The sequence below is a fragment of the Pieris napi genome, chromosome 5 (assembly GCF_905475465.1).
Source record: "Pieris napi chromosome 5, ilPieNapi1.2, whole genome shotgun sequence".
NCBI lineage: Eukaryota > Metazoa > Arthropoda > Insecta > Lepidoptera > Pieridae > Pieris > Pieris napi.
The window spans coordinates 11,190,619-11,206,293 of NC_062238.1; the positions used below are offsets into that span (position 1 = coordinate 11,190,619).

The window sequence follows — 15,675 nt, forward strand, 5'->3', positions numbered from 1 at the left end:
AGAAGTAAACATTTTAATAAGTACCTGCATCTCAAAAAAATGACCACATTATTTAATCAAAACATGTAATTTTTCAGATTTAATCTAGCAAATATAAGGACAAGAGACAAAAAACAATTGATGAATCAGTGGAAGTGCACTAAATTGAATACAAAAAAAGAGTTGTCATCTTATCGCCGTGAAACATCTAAAACTGGAGGTGGATCAAAGCCACCATCACCTTCTCGAGACACAATGGATATGGCAGAGATGATACCGCAACGGTTTGAAGTAGATTTCAATGAATTTGATTGTGATGGTGTCGAGGTAGGAATGTTAATTATAAATATGATGTATGGTGATGTTCAAGGTTCAACCTTTCAAGCATAGGCATATGCTCACAACAGTACTTTATTCCCCTACAGGTAGTTAGAGATATTGTAATACCTCAAAACATCCATGTTGCACTTGTAGTACCGAAACTCTGTCCAGCCAGAAGTGAGCCCATTTCCACTTATAATGGACAGTGGGTATAATACACCTTAATACCTGAGTGCGAACCACTCACCATGATACTTAAATTAATAGATGTTATTTATATATTTCAGGATATTACAAATAAAATCATTTTAGAAACAATTGATATCCCAAAAGCCAACAATGACAAGGTAATAAATCAGTTTTGACATAACTTGAATACTAAAAAAGCCAAACAAAGGTGTGCACAACAGTGACAACATAACTTAACAATTTCATTATTTTGTAGGATTAAAGAAAGGTTAAAGAAAATCATGTCGAACTGAACAACAAGAATCCCCAAACAACTCCAAAGAAACCTACAAGGAAGACACCGGTATTATATTTAAATTATCTCTATCTCTAAATAGAATAAAAGAAAGTTGCTATCCAGGTCTGTAGCATGTGCTACAAATTATACATTTATATTAATATAATTATATAAATGTGTTAAAATTTTTATAATATGAATTATAAAATTATTTAAGTTTTGCATGGACAGAGCTTAAATTAATATTCTGTTATTTGTTGCAGAAAGCAAGTAGTAGTTTTAGTTTTGGAGAAGCCTCGTAGATGCACAACCAAGTAATGATTAATTTAAAATTACAAACCGAAATTCTGATGAAGACATTAGAGTCACTTAAAAATAAATAGTATAATGAAATAAAAATGTTTTAAAGATAAATAGTGTTTTATTTGTTTAATGTAAGAGAATAATAATAAATATTTATTTAATTAATTTTTCAAATGTAAACTGAACTTTATTGACTTTAATGACTCCTTTTCCAGTCTTTGATTATTTAATTGTAATTAATTATTTGCATGCAATCAAAAACTATTTTTAATAATGCCAAAGAAGTATAACTTCTTACGCGCGTACATAAGTACACGCACCCTTTTTTTTTTTTTATTCTTTTATGATACAGCATACAAACATACATACAACCCTTCATTTTCACCCCTCTACGATCAACCTCTACTTTTTATTTGTTAATTAAAATCTTATGACTTGAACTCTGAGGTTTATTATAGGAAAAAAATCCCCGAAAACCGAACAGTCTCTGGGGTAGCATAGCAAAATATTCCATTTTGGTATGTACTAAAAAGATAGGCTAAGTAAAATCACATTAAGGAGAAACGAAGTTCACATGGGCAGCTAGTATTTATATATTTTGATTTCATAATTTTCCCGATAAAATAACGAGGCCCGCAAGAGGATCTGGAAGCCTCTTGAGTGCATTAAGAAATCGCTATGTTTTTTTGCTTATGGTGCAATGGTTATTGCTCACCCGACTGGCTCTCTGAGGCAGTATTGACCCGGTGTGATTTGAGTCCAACATACACAAGGGATGCCAAAAAAATATTTGAATGCGTTTTTTTTTTTTAATTTTTAATTTAAAATCCATTTTTATATCTACATCAAAAAATAAATTAACATTGAAGGCAGTTACCAAACACTTCTTTAATGTTACTGTATTTTCTACAAAATCTGGCAAAATGCCAGAGAACTTCAAAAGATCGGGACGTGAATTGAGCATTTTATATCATTGTATTAGTCTACGACGATTAAATAACTCTATCTTATTCGCTATTTCCTCTTTTAAATAAATTTATATTTACAAGGTGATTTGTGAATTTGCGTAGAAAAATACACACGTTGTCTACGACGAATATATTTAAATAATATCTATTCCTTTTTCTTCAGTAAGTATTGTTTGTTAACATATTTTATGCTCCACAGACACTTCGTATCGTAACGAGATTTTGACGCCAAGACATTGGTTTATATAAGGCTTATATATTTACCTAACATATTTTCTAAATTTTTACTCCTTTGTGCTGTTAAAACGTTTTACTCTCTGTAGTTCAGTGGCTAATGACTTCGTACATGGTTAATGTATAGGTACATAATATAAACCACGGAATTATATAACACACAGTAGGTACTTGTTCGATGTCAGTCGACTTTCGACTAAATATATATTTTTTTTATTTACCTTTAAAAATATCTGCACAGCCCCATTACTGGACTTCGAACACTTTCTCCGTATTATGATTTTTCTTATCAGATATTAACGTATGACTTGAATAATTAGCATGCAGGCACTATCGCTTATCTTAATACCCTCATAAACCATAACAGAAAATACTTCTCTTATCGTTGCTGAAAAAACAAAGTAGAAAATATGCATCGTATAGGGTGCATTATAGTACATAGTTTATATTGCTTAGTTGGTAGTTGGTACATCAAAGTATCATTCCCTAGTAATAACCATGGTATATTTTTAAAGTTTTTTTTCCTTAGGTACTAGCGTTGTCTGGAAGATCGCTTGTAAGCAAACACGCCCGACCGTTGCAATAATTTGTTACTTGTTTTTATTTGTAATGTAACGAAGTATTAATAAATAAATATATTGCTTATTATTTTAATTGTATGTAAGTGGTTTAAGTACACATTTGCTAGACAAGGTAGCTATGACAATTAAACTAATGTTGACGATAAGAAATAATAATGGCAGGTATAAATACAAAATAATTATAAATATTTATTATTTATTTACATATAGAAAAACATACATTTAAAAAAATCTGGTTACATAAGTTATTAGGCAACGGGCGGCCTTATCGCTAACAAGCGATTTCTTCCAGGTAACCCTAGTATGGAACAATAAAAAAAGAAACGCCAACGTAAAGTGCAAGAAGTGCATAAATAATTAACAATAAATACTCAAAATACCTAAAATATTATAATTATAAGGGATTTTACACGGTTACCATACTATCATATTCAGCCTTTGTTTCACGTTGATTCAGATACAAATATGACGTTCTTTCCATATTTATTATCCATTACTAATTGAGAAAAACATAGACAAAAGAATTGATAACCTCTCCTTCAATTAAGACGGTAAAAAACTACATTCAAATAAATCATAAATGTTACTAATATAAACACGTTGTAACCCTAATGCATTTTGCAATTCAGGGCAAATGCGAATAATACAGCTTCCTGCGTGATGTCATCTGCGGTGGGCTGTAACGACCTATTTTGGAAATTATATAACCACCTTTAATATATTTGTCCTTCCGTACCTTTTAGTATAAATGTACTTCCATAGCAAAATAATTTTAATCTTAGACTTAGACGAAAAATTAGTAGTTTAAAGGGATCAGTTGATAAATATGGATTTCTCGACGACGTAGTGAAGAGCCTTCTGTGATGCAAAAACATCCGCTAATTGTCGTTGGTCTGGTTAGGATTTGTTTCATAGCATTGAGGCCGCTACTGCATTGAATCAAAGTAAAAAGAGGATTTAAAACCACAACTAAACAATATCCAACTGTTCAGAGAATCTGACAACATCCGATATGGTCTAGTGGCTAGGATACCTGGCTCTCACCCAGGAGGCTCGGGTTCGATTCCCGGTATCGGAATTATTTTTTTGTGTCAATAATTTTTATTAAACAAAATAAACAAAAATAAATAGTACGTTCATGCTACGTTCGCTTTTCGTTCCCTTTTCTTTGACAAAAACGCTGCACATTTTCGTGACGATAATATTATTATTATTACGTTTCACCCGTAAAAAAATTATCCTCATGCGCCTAAAGAAGTTTCACTTTAAAAAACATGTTTAACCCAAAAATCAAAGCTTTAAGCCACGAGCAATGCTATGTAACACTCCTAAATTAGATAATGCAAAGTGCATTAAGCAAACCGCGGTTGTTTGTTGGGTTTATCTCACTGGGTCAGAGATAACAATTTACTACTTGACGATTTCTCAACATTTCCATGTCAACCGCGAAACGTTCCTTATTTATTCAGATTTGTTAAAAACTACAATTTATCTATGAAATGCGTGATGAGAAGGACCACGCCCAACGTTGTTTAAACTATAAATTGAATCGGATAAGGTTATCGTAATGAAAAGTAATACAGTGTTCTTATACAAATTACACAAGGAAGTCACTAGTAATTAATAAATAACTCATTAGTAGGAAACAGATAAAATAAAGATTAAAATTAATTAAACAAGTGTATTACGATATTGACAGTATAGAATTAATAATAACTCAATAAAACGTAAATCGTGTTATCGTTCCCTTTCTCTACGCAGAGACATTAAGTCTATTGTGTATTCTACAGGTGTACTATGGTGATTGTTTGGAAGAATTATTTGGGTTGATCCCTCCTATCTCGTTTCAACACCGTACGAGCCGTATCAATGCAAAATTTCATCAACATCACCTAAATGGCTGGAGACTACCCACAGTCCGTTTCACAAGGCAGTTTCTTTTGTATACTTGCGAACTGTGGAATCGACTCCCGGTGGAGGTCTTCCCTGAGAGATACAATCGGCTACGGACGGCTCATTGGTCTAGTGGTTAGTACCCCTGACTGCGAATCCATGGGTCCCGGGTTCGATCCCCGGCTGAGACAAACATCGATGTGATGAGCATTTGGTGTTGTGCTTAGGTCTTGGGTGTTTAAATATGTATTTATATGTCTATCTATCTATAATATGTATGTATATCCGTTGCCTAGTACCCATAACACAAGCTTCACCAGCTTAGCATGGGACTAGGTCAATTGGTGTGAATTGTCAAAAAAAAAAAAACTCTAACTATTCAAAATTAGAGTGTAGGAACTCTTCCCTCAAAGGCCGGCAACGCACCTACTAAGAATGGGTGTCCATGGACTGCGATGACTGCCTTTTATGGGATTCCCGTACGCTCGTTTTCCCCTCTATTATATTAATAAAAGATTTAAAAAGCGCATTCGTTTTATAAATGATATTAAAAATGTAATAAAACATGTACTTCACTCTATCTTTTGATTTCCAGCAATCGAGGTGTGTCATGCAATCCTACCTTTATTTGAATATTATGGATTTTATTTTTCGTATAACTCCGAGATGCCTTTACCACTAAGCCATTGTGATGTGATAGTGGTACACGCTTTAATTGAGCATACACTAGTGTTATAAAAACAGCTGTATGTTCAATTATCTCGTTTTTGTTCTTTACAAAACTTGGCCTTGAGTAAACTAGAGATATAATTAAATAACCATTATTTCGTATGTTCGACCTCTGTTGCACCACGCCTATATATTAACATTTTAATAGACCACGTATTATTCTGATAAGGTGTTTAACCACTAGTAGAGTTACAAGGTCTTACGATAATATAAATATGACGGTACGTGACTATGGGGCGACGTAGTAAGGGCTGTCGCAACATCTAAATGGCGATGGGCAGGCCAGAGGACAAGAACCCGCAGGCTCTTTGAATGGAGACCTCGGCAAAACAAAAGACGGCTGCCCACCGACAACATCGTCAAGAAGGTCCCCAGTGGACACAGAGAGGCCAGTGCAGGACGTACTGAAAAATGGAGGAGGCCTATGTCCAAGAATGGACCAAAAATACAGGATGATGATGATGACTATGGGGCATGTAGACAAAATAAAATAAAACAATTAAAAAAAACTAAAGATTCAACATTAAAGATTGGGGATTTCATTGGTAATCTGGTGCTTCCAATTAATAATTATTACTGAGAAGTGAACCTAAGATCTCCGTTATCCAGTGTATTTACACGTCTATTTATAATCGCAAGTAATTTTTTTTAGTATAAACTGTAAAACATGGCAAAACGTAACACGTTCGAAAACTTATATCAATCATGATAAAAACATTAAATCCCAGAAAATTTGTACTAACAAGTCATCAGTGTAGTAAAATCGAAGTAAACAAATTCTTGGGAATTCATAAACAAAACAAACATGTGAAAAGAAAAACCATGAGAAACAAAAACCAATTGGAATGAGAGTATGCAAATCGACAATACAATTGAAGAAAAACATCCGATTTCACTTATTACTTTCGACGGTAATGAACTCAAAGATTATAGAATACTCCTATTATACTAGATTAATAGCTTTCAAAGTAATAAGTTATTCAGTACTTGATAAAAGATCTGCTTACTGATAATATCAAGGGGTTTTTAACGCTTGTGTGTCTTACATGAAGCTTAAATACTGTAATAACTTGAGATTAAGACAATATATATATTGCAAAATCAATTTCTTCATCATTATCTACCCTTATTAGAGTCATCAAAGCTAATTTAAAAATCGAATACCAGTGTCGGAATCTAATTTAAATAATGACATTTCGCTACAGATAAAGCAATCACACTATACATATTATAATTAGCTACCCATGATGTAATTTCATATATATATACATATCTATCTATATATATAAAAAGAAAATGGTGTTCGTTTGAGGCTCTTTCACGCTTAAACCACTGATCGTATCGACATGAAACTATCACCAATTGATGCGAAATTTTTCCTAGATGGCTATTTATTTTTTTAATTCCAACGTTCCTTCATTTTTTTATTTCTGTTTTACTTTTATGAAAATTTTTCCCGCTAATAAAAACAAAAGAGGCTTCCTAGAACCTCAAAACGTCAACATCTGTTAAAAACTCGATTTTCGAAAATTTTCAATTTTATAGCGGGAAGTTAAAAAGAAGAATAATAAAAATATGAAAAAATAATAATATTTTTTTATTTATTTCCTATTTTAATTCGCACAGCGAAGCGGGCGCGAAGCGGCTAGTATGTATATACAGTCAAAACCGTTTATAACGACATCGTTTACAACGACCTATCGGTTATTACAACCAGATTGTATGGTCCCGTCCGAATCCCTAGTAAACTATTCAGTAAACAAACCGCTTATAACAACATCGGATACAGCGACATATCGCTTACAACGACGAAATTTTATCGATATTCATCGGCTATAACGACCAACCGCTTCTTGTCTCAGCAAAACAAAACAATACAAACGATTTTAAATCTTATTTAAAGGCATTGAATGAATATTTAGGCATATTATTACCTACGCACTTTGTCCCAACGAACAGTTTCAGCCAACAACGATTTCGGAGGCTCTTAACGCTGTAACAATTTTGCAAAAATTTGTTGCCTTTAACGAACAGTTTTATACTGGTGATACTCATACCTTGAGGAGTATGAAACGTAAAATGCAAAAAATATTTGAGACTGGGCTAAAAAAAAACAGACCAAAATGATTGATTACTTTTGTACCTAATTATTTCGTAATAAATATTTTTGTTTCTTTTTTGACTCGTTTACATATTATAATATTAACATACCATATTATAACCCATACCTACCTATTCTAGATAGATAACTATGATAATATAGCTTGTAGATAGTGTACATTCATATTAACTATACTTGTGTATATATAATATATGACATTGCTTATAACGACTATCGGATATAACGTCGGCAACTATACGGTCCCTTCAATGTCGTTATAACCGGTTTTGACTGTATATATATTTAATATCATAATATCATTTATTGCTCATAATTAATTAATTATTTCTAACACACAAATATACAGTATTTATAATATGCTTTAACTACAAAAATAAAATATTATCATGAATAATTTATTGGCCCATTTTTCAGAAGAACGCGTTTTGGCCAAAACTCACCGATATTCAGAATGACCATTCTGATAAACTACTAGCTAGTTTGAAATCAATTGTCCTTTAATTTTTTTATGTTTTCGTGTCTGTTATTTTTGCCTATAAGTGCTTGACACATTAAATATTGTATTTTATTTTTATTGTACCAATGTATCAGTGTGCTGAGCGTTGGAATGCTATAACTAAATAAATGTAAAATTGAATAACATCAATAAGTTAAATACCATAGCTATTCATACTAATCTCAAGATTCAAGATTCAAAGCCTTTATTTTTAACTAATACAAGAGAACAAAATATAAATGTATATAAAAAAAGAAAAAAAAAGTTTAACAAGCACAGCTGTCCTCTTGTATAGCTTGCCTTTGTGGCACAAAGGCCTCCTCCAACTGTTTCCATTCCCTCCTATCCCTGGCAAGTCTTTGCCACAGAGGACCAGTGGCTTTTTTAAAGTCGTCAGCCCACCGGGCACATGGTCTTCCTCTCTTTCGCTTGGTGTTGTAGCGAGGTGTCCATTGGGTGACTTTTTTCGACCATTTTGCTCTCTGGCCTCTGAGCAGGTGTCCTGTCCATCTCCATTTAAGCCTTTTGGCTCTGGTCATTGCATCTTCCCAGTTGGTGATCCTTCGGAGAGCTGTAGCTCTTTTCCTATCATTCCGTGTGTACCCTAGTATGCTCCTTTCCATACTTCTCTGGCAAGTCACAAGCTTTTGACTTGTGACTTGCTTAGTGGTCCAAGTTTCGCAGCCGTACGTTAGGATAGGTAAGATACAGGTGTTGAAGATGCTCCTTTTGATCCTAAGTGGGTAATCTTTATTCTTTAGGATGTGTTTTAATGACCAGAATCTTTTCCAGGCATTTGAGGTTCTTCTCTCTATTTCCTGGTGGGCTTGTTCTGTCATGGAGATGAGTTGTCCCAAGTATATGTAGGTTGTCACATATTCTAGGTTTTCGTTCTCTAGGATAATAGTATCTGGTGTTCTGTTTGTCATGGCTTTTGTTTTTGATTTGTTCATTGTTAAACCCACTTCTTTGCTTTTGGTTGCCAGTTCTTCGATCATAGTTTGTAGTGTTCCCGGGTTGTCAGTTATGAGCACAATGTCATCTGCAAATCTCAAATGGTTGATCCTTTCTCCATCTATGTTTATACCGCAATCTTCCCAGTGTAGGTTTCTGAAGACTTCTTCCAACACACTAGTAAAGAGCTTAGGCGAAAGAGGGTCTCCCTGTCTGACTCCTTTTTTGAGTGGGAATGATTCTCCCAGCATCTCCAGCTTCACCCTGGCCGAGCACTGGCTGTAGACATTTCCGATGAGTCTAATGTATTTCCCTTCAATGCCTTGGTTTTTTAGCGCTCTCCAAATGCATGGGTGCTCCAAAGAGTCGAAAGCTTTGCTGTAGTCGACAAAAGCCAGATACAGGGGATATCCATATTCCTGGCACTTTTCGACAATTTGCTTCAAGGTGTGCATGTGGTCTATTGTGGAGAATCCAGACCGAAATCCGGCTTGCTCGATAGGTTGTTGTTCGTCAAGTTGTTTGGTGATGCGGTTGAGAATGATTTTTGCAAAGACTTTATACACGTTGGACATAAGACTGATAGGACGATAGTTGCTAAGGTCTTCTTTGTCTCCTTTCTTGTGGATTAGAATTATTGTGCTTTGTGTCCATTGTGTAGGTATGTATTCAGTATCTAATATTTCATTGAATAGGTTTGTTAATGTTGTTAGTGTGTCCGGAAGTGCAATTTTGATTGTCTCATTTGTTATGTTGTCGGGGCCAGGGGATTTTTCATTTTTCTGTGTCAGGATTGCATATTCGACTTCCCTTTCTAAAACAGGTGGGATAGGTTCTTCGTGTTCTGGGTCAGGGTTGGCATATGTTTCGGAATTGTTGTTACATGAGTACAGTTCTTTAAAGAAGGATGTTGCAGTATCTAGTATTGTTTTTCTATTTGTAACTAAGTTTTTGTCCTGTTTTTTGAGTCTTGGTATCCATTGTTTAGGTGGTTGTAGTTCTTTTAGGGCTTTCCTTATTCCTCCTGTTTTAGTAATATGATTTATTATGCAGTCCATTGTTTTTTTTTGCTTTATCCTTTTTTATACTCTTGTTAATTTCTTTGCTGATCCTTGTTATTTCTTTTAATATGTCTTTATCCTTTTTGTTCTTGAATAATTCTTTTCTTTCCGAAATTAGTTGTTTGGTCTGTGTGCTTAATATTTCCTTCGTCTGTTGTTTTGGTTTTTTAGCTTGATACTTTCTGTTTATTTCTTTATTGTATCTTTCCTGCATTGCGTTCGGCGATTCTAGCAGATGGTTTGCGTCTAATTTGGTAGTAAGGGTGTATTCCTCAGAAGGTAGCACTCGTTTGTAGCGTTGCCTAGATTTAACCTGGTTTTTGGAGTGTAAGGTTGCTCTGACCATTCGGTGGTTGGTGTAGAAGTTGAACTGGTTGATTACCTTTACGTCTTTGAAAGCTTTGGGTTGATTGCTTGTTATGAAATCGATTTCGTTATGGTAGCTACCGTCTGGTGACTTCCAGGTCCATTTTTTGCTAGGTTTTTTCTTAAAGAATGTGTTGAGGATAGCCAGGTTGTTTTCGTGACTCAGATTTACTAGTCGTTCTCCGTTATTATTTCTCTTTCCTATGGTGTATTCGCCGATGATATTTTCTTCTCCTGATCTTTGCTTGCCAATTTTCCCATTGAAGTCTCCCATAATTATTAAGTTTTTTTCTGTTACATCTATTGTTTTGGATAGTTGATGATAGAATGAGTCTTTTGTGGCTTCTTCTGCTTGTTCTGTTGGTGCATACACTTGTATCAAGGTCCAGTGTTCTCTGTAGCCTGTTATCTTTATTTTTAGGATTGCTATTCTTTCTGAGATGCCTGTGAATTCTAGTATGCTGTTCTTGAGTTCCTTTCTGACCATGAAGCCTACTCCGTAGTGTCCTTTTGTCTCTCCAATAGAATATAGAATGTAGTCGTCATGTTCAGTGATTTCTGTTCCTAGTCTTCTGACTTCGCTAAGGCCTAGAATGTTCCATTTAATGTTCTTGAGCGCCTCTTCCAGTTCCATAAGTCGATCGCATGTTCTTAGTGTTAGTACGTTGAGCGTGCCGATATAAATATTGGTGTTTATTTGACTTCGTTGCTTAGACTTTAGTAGGTTGGGCTTTGGTGGGTTTGGATTTGGTAGGTTGTGTTTTGGCCGGTTCGTTTGCTCGATCAGCTGGAGGGCTGCGGTCGCGCTTCCCCACGGAGACCGCTGTCCGGCTTGGGGAAAGGTATATTTTGTTGGTTGTTTGTATTTGTTCTTTGGTTTTATTTTTGTTTTGATTCCGGGGACCGCTGTGTACTAATTGTTATAGGTTAGATGTTTCTGAAATAGAATTTGTTCTGTGGCGTATCATTTTTTCAAATGCATTGGTTACAATCATTTTCTTTGGCTCCGTCTGCCTTGTACCTTCATAGCAGTCAGATTGCGTTGGTGTTTTAGATGGTGAGCGCTTCCTTTTCTCAGTTGCCTTGGTTGAGTTTGTTTCCTTTATTATGAGCCGATCATATCGTACTAATCTAACTTTTGGTATTCAAGTATTTCAGTTTTCACTTATGCCATAAATAAAGCAATTTAATTCGCTACAACGATGTCACTCCATATGTTGAAAGGTCACACGTTAGTCACGGCGAGTCATTTCTCCCCATTTAGGGAACACAACCAAACACCATTTTAACTTAGACATAACATAAAAAATATATATTTAACATACATTTGATAAATTTCCTGATCTTTCTATGTGATCTATAAACACTTGCTTGTCCGACTAATATTGACAAAAACGGTATGCCTTAGGCCTTAGACCATCGACAATTATATAAACACACTTAATAAATATAGGCCCACATTATATTTGTATCTCAAGTCACAAGTCTAATATGCTAAACTTCTAATACAATTTTATTTTCTTGACGTTCTAGAATATTGGCCATAGACTAATCAACATTCTATAACGAAACTCAGACCAAATCAATATGGCTTTAAGATCTGTCAAACCATTTAATTTCTATGAATTACGACATAGTTGCAAATGCTGACGTGCCAGCGCCCGTACTCTGTAACTGTGATCGCTACCTGAAGTTATAGTGTAAGGGTAATAATTGTATCATCAAATGGGAACCTTTTAATTCAAAGATACTAGCTGCGTAGTTCATTTAAATATTCGGCCATAACAACGAAATAAAAATCGACAGTAGATATCTAAAGGTACGTTGGAGGATTGTCCGCAGTGGTCTCAGCTACGTCATAATCTTTGTTCTGTGGTGGGTAAAAACCTTGTTTTGCCTTTTAAACACAAAATGGTCGGCAGTGACGAGGTATGGAATGCAGTGGTATCCTTCTGTGAGCATGTTATGCTACAGAAGAAGACAACAGAACGAGAGAGGGACCGCTTTAGGACGAATCCTAGGGGTAGAAGGCAAGGAGTAAATAGGAGAAGATATGCCCATCTCCTACCCAGTCTCTGAATAGCAGAGATTTTGGTGTGGGTCAAGTCCCACATACACCTGCAATATTTGAGGGCATAATGCGTAATGCATTTCCACCTCGGATATCAAGAAAAAAAAAGAAGATATCTAAAGGTATTCTGTAAAGGCCGACAACGGACTCGCTTTCTAGCATTGTCTCTAGCATAACACTTCATCAGTTCCTTTTGTTTCATAAAAAAATAATAATATGTCCATTTATCTCTCATACTCATTTAATCTTACATAGAACAAAAGGTGCTTAAAATGTCTACCCCACGTTTCGTAGTCTTAACGAATATAGAAGACACGCCGCCTACTATCAAGGAAAACGTTGAGCGGTTCATTGAAAGGCAGGATAGTGAAATAACACCCAATTGAGTCCGCTTCAATGCATTTCCTTTGGCACAGTTACATTGGGATTAAGTGCTAAGCGTGAGCCGGCTATTGTCATGACAATAAAGATCTATTGGGGGAAATAATCGTGATATGATATAGATTTATTCACACGTTAATAACAGTGTAATATAGTAACTATCAATATCATTATATATATAATTCTTCTGTGAGTGTGTATGTCACTGAACTTCTCTCAAACGACTGGACCGATTTTGATGAAACTTTTTTTGTGTGTTCAAGGGAATGGTTTAGATTCACAAATCAGCCCGACAGGTGGCGGTGCAGTCGGTACTTTCATACTTTAATATCCTAATAGCTTGAAATATCATGCAGGACAACGTCTGTGGGGTCCACTAGTAATTACTATAAGAAATATCTTCTTCTTCAGTCGTGTTTTTCATTACTGAAGGTGTTGGATTTGCACATCTTTCTCCATTTCCCCCATGTGGAACCAGCTGACTACTGAAGTATTTCTTAGCATTATTGTCTTTCAAGAAAAGAGCGTACCAATCCTTAAAAGGCAACGCACTTGCGCTATATATATGTTCAATTTAACTTTCCTTTCGTAACACACTGAAGACGGGATTATATATACGTAAGTATATTAAAATGAAATGCTTTCCATTCATAACTTCTATGAATCTCTTTTTTTACAAAAAACGTAATTGATTTATTGAACAGCTTAGCAGAAGCTGCCATTTCATCAAAACAACTTGACGAAGTTAAAGCCAAAAGCGACACCTGTTCACCTACGTACCTTCTAGTCTACGTAAAGCTTTCCTTACAATCCATTAGGTAATACAATAATCTTAATATAAAGTGCATAATTGAAATCTGCACAGTCTAGTCAATAGTCTAGATAAACCATAACATCAAAACAGGCTTGTAAACGTTCTCTACAATACCGATACAATGTTTTCGTGTCAATAAAACAGTATGGGCTTTGTTCTGAGAAATTAGCGGGAGTACTTGAAACCATTGCTAAATTCGTATTTCCATAGAACTTTACCCCATTCTGTGTAAAGCAATCAGCGGAATTTGGTGTACTGATTTCATGTGATACTTCCGTGCTTTTGAAATTGCAACTAAAATATTTCCTACATAATTTGAATAGTTCAATATTGTATTGTCTTTTATTGACATAACTTTCACACATTTGATAATAAAACAATTTTTTACCGGATTGAATAATTTTTTTACCCCGAAGTTGGTATCGACTAACTCGGGGAAACAAATACAGATAATACAACTTTTTTCTACAGCTGTGATACTTTTTGACATTCAACACCTTTTGTCTTCAGTCACCGTGACCACGCACGCTGTAAAGCACGCGAAACGTCGGTTAAATTTAAAATTATGAAACATAATTGTAAATTTCATAACTTCAATCCGGTAAAAAATTGTTTTTTAGTTCAATATTTTTAGTCCTTGTGTGAATAGCGTAGACTATCATTAAGTTATGAAATGAAATATGCCGAAATAATGTAGAATAAATGCTTCGAAAAAGAGCAGTGTGGCTTCAGCGTGAGATTCTCATTCCTGAGGTCGTAGGTTCGATCCCTGGCGCACACAATGGACTTTCAATGTGCGCATTTATCATTCGCTCGAAAGGTGAAGGAATACATTTCAATGAGGGATTTTTGTGACAGCTATTAAAAAAAAGATAGTTCCAAAAGCTACGATGAGATGGCGCTTGATCGCAAGGGTTTACCTTTTTTTCTTATTGCTTGCCACAGATAAAAACTTGGTAGTTACGCGAATGTTCTGTTCTAATATGTACTCTTCGATGTTCATTGGTACGTGTACCAATTTTTTACATGTTTTAACAATACAAGGATGATGAAACGTTTTTTCCATGATTTTAGCACCTAAAGTTGCCCAAAGACCAATCACAATCAAATGCAAGAGCCAAAAGAAAAGAGGAAAGACCACAGAATAAACTGGCGAGTCCAATTAAAAAAACAAAAACCCTTACTTGAAAATGCCATCTATTGACTAATTAGGAACTACTTTTCCTAGCTGTCAGAAAAATCCCTCATTGCAAATGCATAAAATAAGTATTAATAATAGTGTTCATAAATGTCAGAATATAGCTTCATATCATTAGATCATAATTGAAATTAGAACCAAACACTATTACGTAACTGCATTCGAAACGACAAAACCCTTTATTACTTGCCTTTAAATAAGCCTTAAATTCTTTATTATCTCAACATGTCGAATTAATTTATTCAACCAGTTTTTACAGTTGATACTGGTCCGTTGTGCCCCTGGCCCATTTAATGGCGTCTCATTATTTTTCGATCGTTTTAATCGGTTAACGTTTTAAGAATTATTAACGTCAAAATGACTTCATTTTGACTTAATGCAAGTAATTATGCGAATTTCTGGTTGGGTCACGCTCTCAAAATGTCAAAAGGGGGTCATCAAGCGGAAGTCGGGAATTTATTGGACAGATTTAATTTAAAAATTCAGAAACATTCAATGTGACTCACAGCTTGAGACATTTGGTTAAATGCTCGTTATGAATATATGTTATTATGATAATACAGAGAAGGAATTAAAGTAACTCAGGACAAACTGTTCCCAGATAATGTTTGGGATTTTGTCGCCAAGAACGTGATAATTTACATTTTATTACTACGAGTTAACATCTTTGCATCATAGGCCAGTCAAATTATGGCTAAAAACGGGTTAAATAAACATGAGCGAACACAGTTTGGGGAT

General features: G+C 34.8%; 1 protein-coding gene and 1 non-coding gene across 2 annotated transcripts in view; one reads left to right on the forward strand and one right to left on the reverse strand.

The window, feature by feature from the left end:
• LOC125049319 (rho GTPase-activating protein 21) overlaps positions 1 to 15,675 on the reverse strand; it is a 370,956-nt gene that overhangs the window by 336,837 nt on the left and 18,444 nt on the right. The window lies entirely within an intron of this gene.
• Trnae-cuc lies at positions 3,859 to 3,930 on the forward strand. Its single transcript has one exon. It is a non-coding gene; the product is annotated as a tRNA-Glu (tRNA).